Source organism: Pelophylax lessonae, assembly GCF_965119305.1.
Source record: "Pelophylax lessonae genome assembly, chromosome: 2".
NCBI lineage: Eukaryota > Metazoa > Chordata > Amphibia > Anura > Ranidae > Pelophylax > Pelophylax lessonae.
Window position 1 is genome coordinate 511,708,140 of NC_138769.1, and position 12,590 is coordinate 511,720,729.

The window sequence follows — 12,590 nt, forward strand, 5'->3', positions numbered from 1 at the left end:
CGGGTGCATGGATAAGGGGGGGCGGCACCCCTGCGCCCCCAATGGACGGGCCGCCACTGCCTGTATGTGATTCCCATTGTCCGCTCTGGGGTGTGTGCGTGAAACCACGCTCCATCTGTGATTGGATGCAGCGAGAGCTAATTAGCAGGTCTGCTGAGACCCACCGATCGTTCATAGGAGAGACAGAACAGTGGTCTGCCTATGTAAACAAGGCAGACCGCTGTTCTGTCACAGAGGGAGAGAGAGATCTTTCGTTCCTACTAGTCAGGAACACAGATTTCTCTTTTTCTCCAGTCAGTCTATCCTCCACACAGTAAGAAAGCACACCCAGAGAACACAGTTGACCCTTTGATTGCCCCTGATGTTAACCCCTTCCCTACCAGTGTCATTTATACAGTGACAGTGCATTTTTTGTAGCACTGATCACTATATTGGTGTTACTGGTCCCCAAAAAGTGTTACTTATTGTCTGATTTGTCCACCGCAATGTCACAGTCCCGCTAAAATTCGCTGATTGCCGCTATTACTAGTAAAAACAATATAAAAAAATAAAAAGCCCATAAATCTATCCCATAGATTGTAGACGCTATAACTTTTGCGCAAACCAATGTACACTTTTTGGATTTTTTTTCACGAAAAATATACAGCAGAATACAAATTGGCCTAAACTGATGAAGAAATCTGATTTTTTACATTTTTTTTATTGGATATGTTTTATAGCAGAAAGTAAAAATATTGTTTTTTTCTTTTCAAAATTGTCTGTCTTTATTTTGGTATATAGTAAAAAAATAAAAACCGCAGAGGTGATGAAATACCCCCCCCCCCCCCAAAAAAAAAGCTCTATTTGTGGGTAAAAAAAAGGACATCAATTTTTTTTTTGGGTACAGCATCGTACGACTGCGCAATTGTCAGTTAAGAAATGCAGTGCCGTATCACAAAAAAAACTTTCTGCAAGGGGGTAAAACCTTCCGGAGCGGAAGTGGTTAATGTGTAGTTTCAAAACAACTTTTGTAATTTTACTTTTTATTGTGTATTATATTTTTGAATATACTGTACATATCTTAGACCTGTTGTTTAACCAAGTGTTTTTTTAATTTTCCTAAATGGGTATTGAATTTTTGGTACACTTTTCAAATACCTATCTAGCTTAGCCTGCAAAAAAAATGTGTTTTTCCAAAGAGTTTTGCTTTTAAAGACTGCTAAGAACAATATTGAACCCAAAAGCAAAGATTTAGTATATTACAGCTTACCAGTTCTTAGTTGCGATGGCTGCACTCATTTTCTTTTTAGGCTTTTTTTCTTCTATTTTAATCTGGTGGTCCAGCCAGAAAGTGGGTTGCTTTTCAAAAGACCATGTTCTCTTCCAGATGTATTAGTTAACAGGGATTAAATCAACCATTTACTACTGGCAGGGGTGCTTACCATGATTAGCCTTTATTTATTTAAACCTTTATCCCAAAAGAAAAAAAACAGTTTGCTGTAACTCACATGCACCAAACACAAGGCCTCTGTGCCAAATCCGGCCCACCAGGCCATTTTATGTGACCCTTGCACCTCTCCTACAGCTGCGGCAACCCACCTTGTCTCAGCAGTCAGAAGCAGAAAAGAGGACAGAATTCCTACAGATCATGTGCATCTCTGTGCAGCCGCTGCATCCCCTTGTGTCTGCCTCCCCTGGTCTCAACATTCAGCAGACTCCGGCAGCTGACTTCAGCCCACCCCTGATCCTCCTCCAGACTCTACACTTTGTGTTTCCCAGCTCCACCCCCAGCTTCCTTCCAACAGCAGCACAAGGTAAGGGGAATGCACAGATCATTTACTTGATGTGTACAGGGCCAGGCAACATCACCTTATCAACTTCATATGCCTCGGATTACAAGTTAGACAAGAGCCATAGTTCTGCCTTTTTCAACTGGGACCAAAAAGTTAAACAAAGTTAATATAATAAACAGTGCTTGGTAATATTTGATGATTAAAAAAAATAACTTTCTGTTTCCAAAACTCATTATTCAATAAAACGTACAATAGTTGTACACTTGTATATCTGCTTGCCATTATTTTTCATGAATTAAACAATGAGTGCAGCACTAGTAAAATGATGCAAAATGACATAACATTTTCAAATGTAAATATAAATGTACATAAAAGTCCATAAAGTGTCCATAAAAAAAGGTAAAAAATATATATTCCAGTGATTAAACGAACATTCTCCATAGAAAAGGCACCCCAAGTCCCAGCATGCATAAGAGAGCCAATCTTCACAGGTCCTTTGTGAATGAACACCAACACTGAAAGTACCAGAATCGAAAACGGCTTCCAAATGAATGGAAAAGCATGCAACGCTTTTAGGGAATAAAAACCCAAAATTAATGAAGCCATCGGTTTTATTAATTCTGGTAGGCTTCCAGACAGTATGTTGGTTCCGGTGTACATAAAATGAATACAAGGAATCATAGTGTAATCCAGTAGAGAACTCAAAATTTGTTGGTAAAAAAGTGCACTCACATATCAAATATGCATCAGAGCATATATGAGCATATATGAGATCCAAAGACATAAGCTGCAGCTTTCCAATATAGAGCAGCTGAAGAGCGTGGTGACGTCACTTCTGGTCCCACCCAATGCGTTTCGTCATATACTTGACCTCAGATCTAATAACTTAACTTATTATTAAAGCCAGTAATAATTGAACTCAAAGGCAATTATTTATTATGATTAAGAGTTGATACATGTATGTAGTCCTACAGATACAACTGGCCCTTTTTAGGGCAATCATAATGCTGATGCGGCTCTTAATTAGATTGAATTTGACACCACTGCTGTAACTGAGTTTAAAGTGTGAGCTGGATTTATGCTTCAATGTGTTAGTATTTTTAAATCTGCTAGTACATAAAATGCTCATCTCCCCCAAGACTGACAATTCTGCTGTCCAAAAGTGCCCCCTGTGCCCCTTCATCCACTTTTATACAGGAGTTGTGTTACTGGCCGCATCACCAAGTGAAAACAGAAGGACAAAAGCCTAAAAAATATGAATGCAGCCACTGCGTCTAATGATTGGTAAGCTGCAATATATAACTTTTTTGATTTTGAGTTTAATACCGCTTGAAGAACTAAACTCATCTGTAATCATTTTTTTCTTGATCATGTGACAGGCTTGTTGTTGACAGTAGTTTTTACTAATTATAGGAACTGAGACTAACCATGTGACTATAGCTTGGACATTCTCCCACACAGCACTCAGGAAGTAGTCATATATGACTTCCATAAGAGGCAATGACAGGTAGGACACAAAGCCAAATGCACTTTAACACATAGATGGCAAGCAGCATTTTATTTTCTTTAACAAAATAATTTTTATTTCTCACCTCCAAGTAGTTTTTTATTTTGTAAATCATGGATTTAATACTGGCTATAAATTTTTTTTTTTTTAAATGCCAGAAAATATATAATGTTTATAATTAGCATATTGTTTTTGTTGAATTACTTGCACTATTGGCTATCATTTGCTCACTGTGCTGGGTAATTATTGCATTCTTTGAAACAAAAACAAGGGCAGCACTAATATGAAAATGACATATCATAAATGGCAAAATAATATGTATTAATGTTCTCATAAAACAAAAACAAATTAGAAAGTGAAAGTCCAATCCTCTAAAATAGTCCGTAATCCACGGTGAAAATGAACAGTGATATATATAGGGTGTCAAAACACACAAAAAAAAAAAGAAGTTCAGAAAGCGGTGAATCCACCTCCCGTGACTGATGCAATAGGTGACAGTGCTCCTCCACCAGCATTCAAATGCACTCACCAGAAATCATAAAATCAAAGACCTTGGTTAAAATCCCATCAGGAGCTGGATAACCCCTCTATGATGCAGGGACTTCCTCTCATTCATGGAATAGTGGATGTACTAAATAAATGTAAAAGTATCTCAGAAGATTCCTCTATTTCTCCTTTCCAGATGTACAGCGATTAGCTTTTGGACCTAACTCCCACACTGGCTGCCAGTTTCTTCTCAAGAATGCCCCTGGCAATATCTTTAGCGACTTGGTCATTTGGACAATTGATTAAAGCCAGGGAATGTGACCCAGAGATGTATCCTCCTGTGACCGTAGCATGAATGTGGCACAAAATGCTTTTCAATACAGGGAACAGTAAACATGAAGTAGTCATTAGCTGCATGATTCGAGCTTCTCACAGGTCGCCTCTTGATGTGGCACAGGTGGATTGGACACTGTGTGGTAGTCCCTCTGCTTTGGTGCTGCGCTCAGCAGCTCAGGTCTCCTCCTGCCCTACCCTGCATACAGTGGATGCTTGTTAGCAAAGTGTGCTCGTGGTTTCATCATTATACTCTAACGCAGCCTTTGTCAACATTTTCAACACAGAGGAACCCTTGAAATAAATTTCTGATCTCGGGGAACCCCTGCTAAAAATTAAGAATCGACAACTCATGACACATTAGTGTGACAGTCAGTGGGAAGAATGCTCCTTACTCTTGTCATCATTGGGAAGAATGACCCCGTTAGAGATAGCTAAAAGGAGCAATGGTGTCATTGGAAACTTATTTGAGAGGCAGAAATTACCCATTTCTCAAGGAACCCCTATAAAACTCATGAGGAACCCTAGGGTTCCACGGAACCCTGGTTGAGAAACCCTGCTCTAACCTATTGTCCTAACCCAGTAGTGAATGCTTTTCAACCCTCATTACACATTCACAGGTAAAACAGTTAGTGTGGCCATTTAAGAATGTTACTAGTTAGGGGGGGCGTGTCCAAGATGGCCACCGGAGCGGCAGCTAAGTAAGAGAGCTCCGTGCGGATCGCCGTCCGTTACCCGATCCCTGCAGTCCCCGGCCCGCTCTCTTCTCTCCGCTGCTCGAGGGTGCGTGGGAGGTTGTAATGCGCCGCAGTTCTCAATCCTCACACTCCTGTAAGTGTTCTTACCGCCACACTTTCCAACATTGCGTCCCAAACGGATGAAGTGGATCCCACGCAGCAGGAGCGGGACAACTTCAATGCACTCATGCAGGCTATCACCACCTGTCAATCCACCATAACGGGTAAGATAGACTCCCTTCAGTTGGATATCGGCCTGATTAGGAAGGACATAGATAAGTTCCACACCCGCATGTCTGAGGTGGAGCGCAGGGTGGGGGAGTCAGAGGACATTTTGCACGATCACACAGCCACTCTGCATACCCTTAAGACTAAGGTTAAGGCATTGGAATTGAGGGCTGAGGATGCAGAGAATAGGAACAGGAGGAACAATCTCCGATTAGTGGGCCTACCCGAGGGTGTGGAGGGACCGGACCCGACGGCCTTTACGGAGCGTCTTTTGCGCTCCCTGCTTCCCCAGGCGCAACTCTCGCCCTTTTTTGTGGTAGAGAGGGCTCATAGAATGCCGGCCAACCGAGGCCCCCCGGGAGCCCCACCACGCACCTTTATCTTCCATCTCCTTAACTTCCTGGTGCTGAGGGAAGCCAGAAAGCTGGATGCCCTGAGATATGAAGCCGCCAAAGTTATGATCTTCCCGGACTACTCTTTGGATACCCAAAGACTCCGGCGCTCCTTTGATCATGTCAAACTTGATCTCAGGAACAGGAAGATGAAATACAGCATGTTATTTCCAGCTAGACTCAGAGTCCAGGATGAGGAATCTGTTTGATTTTTTACCTCGCCAGAAGATGCCTCACAGTGGCTGGAAAGCCTTCCCAGAACCTGACAGCTCATCCTACTACGGTATTCCTGTCACTATACCTGCTTGCATCGTCTGTATCCCGCCATGAACCGTGCATCATCTTAATACTGTTGTGGCCTGATCTGCATCTGTGGAAGGCTTCACATGGTTGCTCCTGCCTGGATGCTTTGCGGCGGTTTTCCTGACCTCTGTTCCCAGGTTTCCCCCTACCATGTTTGAAAAGGGGGGTTTTTTGGTTCCTCAGGCCAGAAAGAAGGTGGGATTTTGTAGGCAGGTAGTAAATTATATCAATTTTATTTAATATTTATACATAGTAGAAACAAAAAGAGGAAAAAACACAATAATGATTGTACTGATGGTATGATACAAGGTCATATATGTGGTTTTGACAGTCAACTCAAAGCCATGTTACTTAAGAATTGCAGTGGTGATTCCCGGTTGTGGAACTGGGTATTCCGACGCGTTTCGGCATTTATAGCCTTTGTCAAAGAAATATCACCAACAAACTCTATAAGTGAAAAAGGTGAAGAAATACAAAAAATTAGTGACTTATTGTGCACAATTAATAAATAATTAGATAACATTGTTTTTTCTGGTTGTGTACCTATATTTCAGAGACTGTTGTTCCCACCATGGAAGTGGGAGGGTTTGTGGATCCAAGGCCCCCAGGTTTACTACTGGATCCAAAAATTTGGGCGTATTGGGTCTGCAGAAATGATAATAAGTGTTTAGGGCGGGCAGAAATTGCCGTGTCCCTCATTTGGGTAAATAAGAGAAATTTAATTACCTCAGATATCTCATGTGATACACCCTTGAAGGAGGGATAAAAAATCCTGGAGTGTATAAAAATACCAGCTCTGGCTGCTGTAGAGCGGTTATAAAACCATCCGATGTAACCTGGAGAGGTGGATGTGGATAGATTACATGAGGTGCAGGTTCTGAGGAATTTGTATAAGAATATAATGTAAGAAGACTTACGTATGTAGGGAATTTTATTGAGACACTTGTTATCCTCCAATGACCCTAGCGATGGAAGCCTGTGACCCTATGGTAAAAGAAGGTAAGGTTTGTATGGGGAATTCATGTGCCCAATGAACCTCTTAATGTACAAAAGATTCTTAACTGCTTACTTCTCATGGGAAACCCTGGAGAAGAGAGAGGGGTAGTTGAATCCCTGGTTTCTCTTTTGGATGGGGTGTCCTTAAGATTTTTATCTGTGGGCAAAGTAGTAAATTTAGTGCTTGTAAAAAAGGCTTGCTATAAGGTGCATCCACCAGTAGATGGCGCTAGGCCATGACTTACTATTGCGAGTGGTCGGAAGGGCTTCCTGTCCAAGGTGGTGGTGGAGGCTGGTGTCCTGGCTTTCAGCGGATCCTACGTCCCGATGTGCACTCCAAGCCTGTCGGAGCGGAGTGACATCAACTGGATCCCCGGCGTCCTTTTTATGCGCATCGCGCATGCGCAGTAGCGAGCTGCGCGATGCCGATGGAAGACGTCACGGACCTCGGCCGCACGCTGCGCGTGCGTGCCGGAGGCTGCGCGCGCAGCCTGTCAGTACCGTGGCGCGGCTAAGCATAGAAGGAAGCCGCCGACACGGATATCGGGGTTAGCGAGTCCCTGCAATTTGCAGGGAAGCCTGCTGGGGCCTGGATGTTGGTGCTAACTCCTGTATGTAGCCCCCCTCCGGGGGCTTTCAGTGCCGGGTGCAAACCTTGGATGGGCTAATGGATACAGACCTCCCTGTGGGTTCAAGTCCCGAAATACTTAGGACACAATCACATTTCAAAAACATTTTAAATACATGATTTGGGATTATTAATGAATGGTTTCATAGTCAACTGAATACAGTAATTATTTATATAAGGAGAACTCTCCTGATTACATAGCAGTCTGATAATCACAAATGGGGGAGAGAGCCATGAACGGAAAAAGGGGGACTCCGATGTTAACCATAAAGGCAGGAGTATGTACGATTGGCCCTTGGCCTATAGGATGCAGGGAAATGGAAAGGATGAATGGATAAAAATTGAATATGAGAGGGGGGCAGGGTTTCAGTCGGTTTTACCCGATGAGAAACCCTCCAAGAAAGGCCGGTAACTTTCGTTCTCATTGAGTCCGGGAAAGGAGGTGGCTTTTAAACGTTTGATCCAACGCATTTCCCTCTGCAGTAGGATCTTATTCCAATCACCCCCTCGGTGGGGGATATGGATTCTATCCAATACTGAAAAAGTTACTTGTGGCATTTTGTTGCCATGTGTTTGGGTCATATGTCTCCCAAGAGGGAGGTGAAAGTTACCCATGGACATGGTTTGTATGTGTTTATTGACACGACGACCAAACTCCTGCCGTGTCTTGCCTATGTAAAAGGCTCCACACTGGCAGTTCATCATGTATACCACCCCCTTGGTTTGACAGTTCGCGAAATGTCTAGGCTCAAAAATTTCGCCATTGGGAAGTATTTTAGAGATGCTTTTCGGGATCACCTGGCATTGCATGCAGTTTCCGCATGGGAAAGTGCCTTTTTGTTTGCATGGGTCCTTTTTGTAAGAGTCTTTAAATTCACTGTGTACTAGTGAATTGTGGATGGAGCCTGCTTTCCTATAAGTGATGAGCGGTTTGGGTGATACTAGAGTTTTGAGTTGGTCATCTTCAGTCAGTATGGACCAGTTGTTTTCAAGTATTTTTCTCACTTGTTGGTGTTGATTGGAGAAGGTAACTATTACCCTTGTTTCGTCTGTATTTGGTTGTTGAGGTTTTTTCTGTTTGTATAGAAGGTCCTGGCGATCCAGGACTCTCACTCTGTTGAATGCACGTTTAAGGCAAGATTTTGTATAGCCTCTTTCTAATAGGCGTGCTGTGAGGGCGTCTGCATCTCTTTGAAAATCCTCGTGATGGGTACTATTACGCTTGATGCGTAGAAATTGACTATAGGGGATAGACTGTTTGAGGGATGTTGGATGAAAGCTCTCGGAATGCAATATGGTGTTGCCGGCTGTTGTTTTTCTGAATAATTTAGTATGGAGTTTGCCAGATGAGTCTTTTGTTATGGTGGTGTCTAAGAAGGTAACCTCTTCGGTGCTGTATGAGCTTGTAAAGTATAGGTTGTAAGTGTTGGTATTCATCTTCCTTATGCATTCCTCTATAAGGGTTTCAGGGCCGTTCCAGACAATGAACAAATCGTCTATGTATCTCTGCCATAAAAGTATATATTTGCAGAGATGTGCGTTTGCTTCTGATGCTAGGAACTCTTGTTCCCAAACGCCGAGATATAGGTTTGCGTACGATGGGGCACAGCTTGTCCCCATCGCAACGCCGCAGATCTGTAAATAATAAGAACCGTCAAAAGAAAAATAATTATGGGTAAGTATGAATTCCAGCATGTTGATGATAAAGTTGTTGAAAGGAATGTCGTGGAGGCTTTCTTGGCAGAGAACTTGTTGTACTGCAGCCAGACCTTTGTTGTGCGGAATGTTATTGTATAGAGATTCAGCGTCTATTGTTAGGAGATGTGCATTTGTGGGGACCTCCATCCCTTCCAGTATTTGTAGGAAGTGAATCGTGTCCTTTACATATGATGAAAGACTCTGAACGTGCGGCTTTAAGTATGTGTCAATTACTTGGCTTATTGCCTCAGTAATATTGCCGTTCCCGGACACGATTGGTCTGCCGGGGGGGTCCTCCAAGTTTTTATGTACTTTAGGCAGTGCGTACAGCGTTGGTGTGCGTGGGTGGGGTATGCGGATGAATTCCCACAAGGTTTTGGAAATTATTCCATCGTTTACGGCTCTGTCTGCTTTGAGATAAAATTCTTCATTGTATCTTTGAATTAGGATAGGTGAGATTTTTTTGTAGCAGGCTGTGTTGTTTAGTATCCTGTGGCACATTGTTTTATACTGTTCTTTGTCCATCACTACGACATTGCCCCCTTTGTCTGAGGGTTTAATAACAATCTCCTCGTTGAGTTTGAGGTTGTTAAGAGCATGTCGTTGTTGTGTGGTGAGGTTGTCCATCCGTTGGTCGTCTCTCATTCTCTCGATGTCCTTAGTTGTCTGTCTGATAAAGAGTGCTATGGCAGGGTTTTGATTGAAAGAAGGAAATTTTTGTGACTTCTTTTTAAAAGTCATTTGTTGACTCGATGTGGGTTCTGGGGAATCTTCATCCCCTGAGGAGTTTGCCTCCCAAGGATCATCGGGATCATCTAATCCACCTTCTTCAAGTAAAAGATTTAAATCCCGTATAGCCCTATACTCTGCGGCTGTTAGGTGGGCTTCTGGTGTTGTTTTTTGTGTAGATTTTTTGTCATATAGACACTTGAAAAGTAGTTTGCGCGCGAAAAGGTTAAGATCTTTTATAGTTTCGAATTTATCAATTTTGTGGTTGGGACAGAAAGATAACCCGAAAGAAAGAACTTCTTTTTCTTCTTTGGTTAGGATATGATGAGAGAGGTTGATGATGGACATCCCGGATGCGTTTTCATCGATGTTTAATTGTCTGGTGGTTGTTTCGGAGGTGCCTTGGGTTTTACTAAAAAAGGCTTGCCTTTGGTGGTAGTGAGTTCTTGTTCTCTTCTTCTTAATCTAGTAAAGATCTCATGGTTTTTGACAGTGGTACTGGTATCCTCGACTTCCTCTTGACTTGTGGCGTCCGAGGTGCCCTCTTGTTGGTTATCCGGATTTGGATCTTTGGTTTTTCGGGGGTTGTGTTGGGCAGGTGGTTCTCTGTACTGTTGTTTTTGAAAGGGTCCTCGTCTTCTTACTCCTGATTCTTCAGCACCTGAAGCATTGGAGAAGGATGACGAGTCCGAAGAGTAGGGGTTAAAGTTCTTATTACCTTGGTTTTGTTTGGGTCTTGTTTTTTTATTACTATTCCACCTGTACGCTCTGCCTTGGATAAAAGCATTTTTATCTCTCCAATATTTTTTCTCTTTATTCCGGAGTATGTTTTTACTATATTCCTCCAAGTGTTGTTTTAATTTAGTTTCTTGGTCACTATATAGTGGACCGGTTTTTAGGGGTGTAAGTCGGGTGTATAATGTTTTGGTATCGTCCTCTAATACTTTGATTTGCCGTCTGTATTCCTCTTGGAGAAGACGCATGAGATTGCTGGAACATTCATTAAGAATGGTTTCCCATTCTCTCTTTAATGTAGTAGAGATGTTTTCAATTGATGGAAAGATTTGCACTCGTAATCCTATAGGGTTAATCCTTTCATCAATATATCTCTGAAATGTTTTTACATGCCAGTATAGTGCAGACTTTTTTTCTAGGGTTCTCCTTAAGGATGCAAATAATGCAAGCGTATCAGATTCTAATTGTTCATTGGTTTGGAACTCGGTATGGATCCCTGTCATTAAATCCTCCCATTCCGTTCCGACTAGGTCTCCCATTATGATGTCTCAGACTGCTGTATAAGTATTTCCTCTATTAAAGAATGGAGGAAGGGGTGCTTCTTTGTTAGTGGGATTTGCCCAAACAATGAAGCCACAAGGTGTGATACTCCAATTACTGGAGAAAAAGAAAAAGTAAAAGTGAAGGTAGGTCAACTTATATCTCTAGCGAGCGAGGAGCGGATGATTCACCATCCTGTTAAAGTTGAGAGTAGTTTTGCAAGAGATATAAAAAATGAAGTTATATTTGCCATCATCCCTAGGTTACATTTGAAAAGGGGGGTTTTTTGGTTCCTCAGGCCAGAAAGAAGGTGGGATTTTGTAGGCAGGTAGTAAATTATATCAATTTTATTTAATATTTATACATAGTAGAAACAAAAAGAGGAAAAAACACAATAATGATTGTACTGATGGTATGATACAAGGTCATATATGTGGTTTTGACAGTCAACTCAAAGCCATGTTACTTAAGAATTGCAGTGGTGATTCCCGGTTGTGGAACTGGGTATTCCGACGCGTTTCGGCATTTATAGCCTTTGTCAAAGAAATATCACCAACAAACTCTATAAGTGAAAAAGGTGAAGAAATACAAAAAATTAGTGACTTATTGTGCACAATTAATAAATAATTAGATAACATTGTTTTTTCTGGTTGTATACCTATATTTCAGAGACTGTTGTTCCCACCATGGAAGTGGGAGGGTTTGTGGATCCAAGGCCCCCAGGTTTACTACTGGATCCAAAAATTTGGGCGTATTGGGTCTGCAGAAATGATAATAAGTGTTTAGGGCGGGCAGAAATTGCCGTGTCCCTCATTTGGGTAAATAAGAGAAATTTAATTACCTCAGATATCTCATGTGATACACCCTTGAAGGAGGGATAAAAAATCCTGGAGTGTATAAAAATACCAGCTCTGGCTGCTGTAGAGCGGTTATAAAACCATCCGATGTAACCTGGAGAGGTGGATGTGGATAGATTACATGAGGTGCAGGTTCTGAGGAATTTGTATAAGAATATAATGTAAGAAGACTTACGTATGTAGGGAATTTTATTGAGACACTTGTTATCCTCCAATGACCCTAGCGATGGAAGCCTGTGACCCTATGGTAAAAGAAGGTAAGGTTTGTATGGGGAATTCATGTGCCCAATGAACCTCTTAATGTACAAAAGATTCTTAACTGCTTACTTCTCATGGGAAACCCTGGAGAAGAGAGAGGGGTAGTTGAATCCCTGGTTTCTCTTTTGGATGGGGTGTCCTTAAGATTTTTATCTGTGGGCAAAGTAGTAAATTTAGTGCTTGTAAAAAAGGCTTGCTATAAGGTGCATCCACCAGTAGATGGCGCTAGGCCATGACTTACTATTGCGAGTGGTCGGAAGGGCTTCCTGTCCAAGGTGGTGGTGGAGGCTGGTGTCCTGGCTTTCAGCGGATCCTACGTCCCGATGTGCACTCCAAGCCTGTCGGAGCGGAGTGACATCAACTGGATCCCCGGCGTCCTTTTTATGCGCAT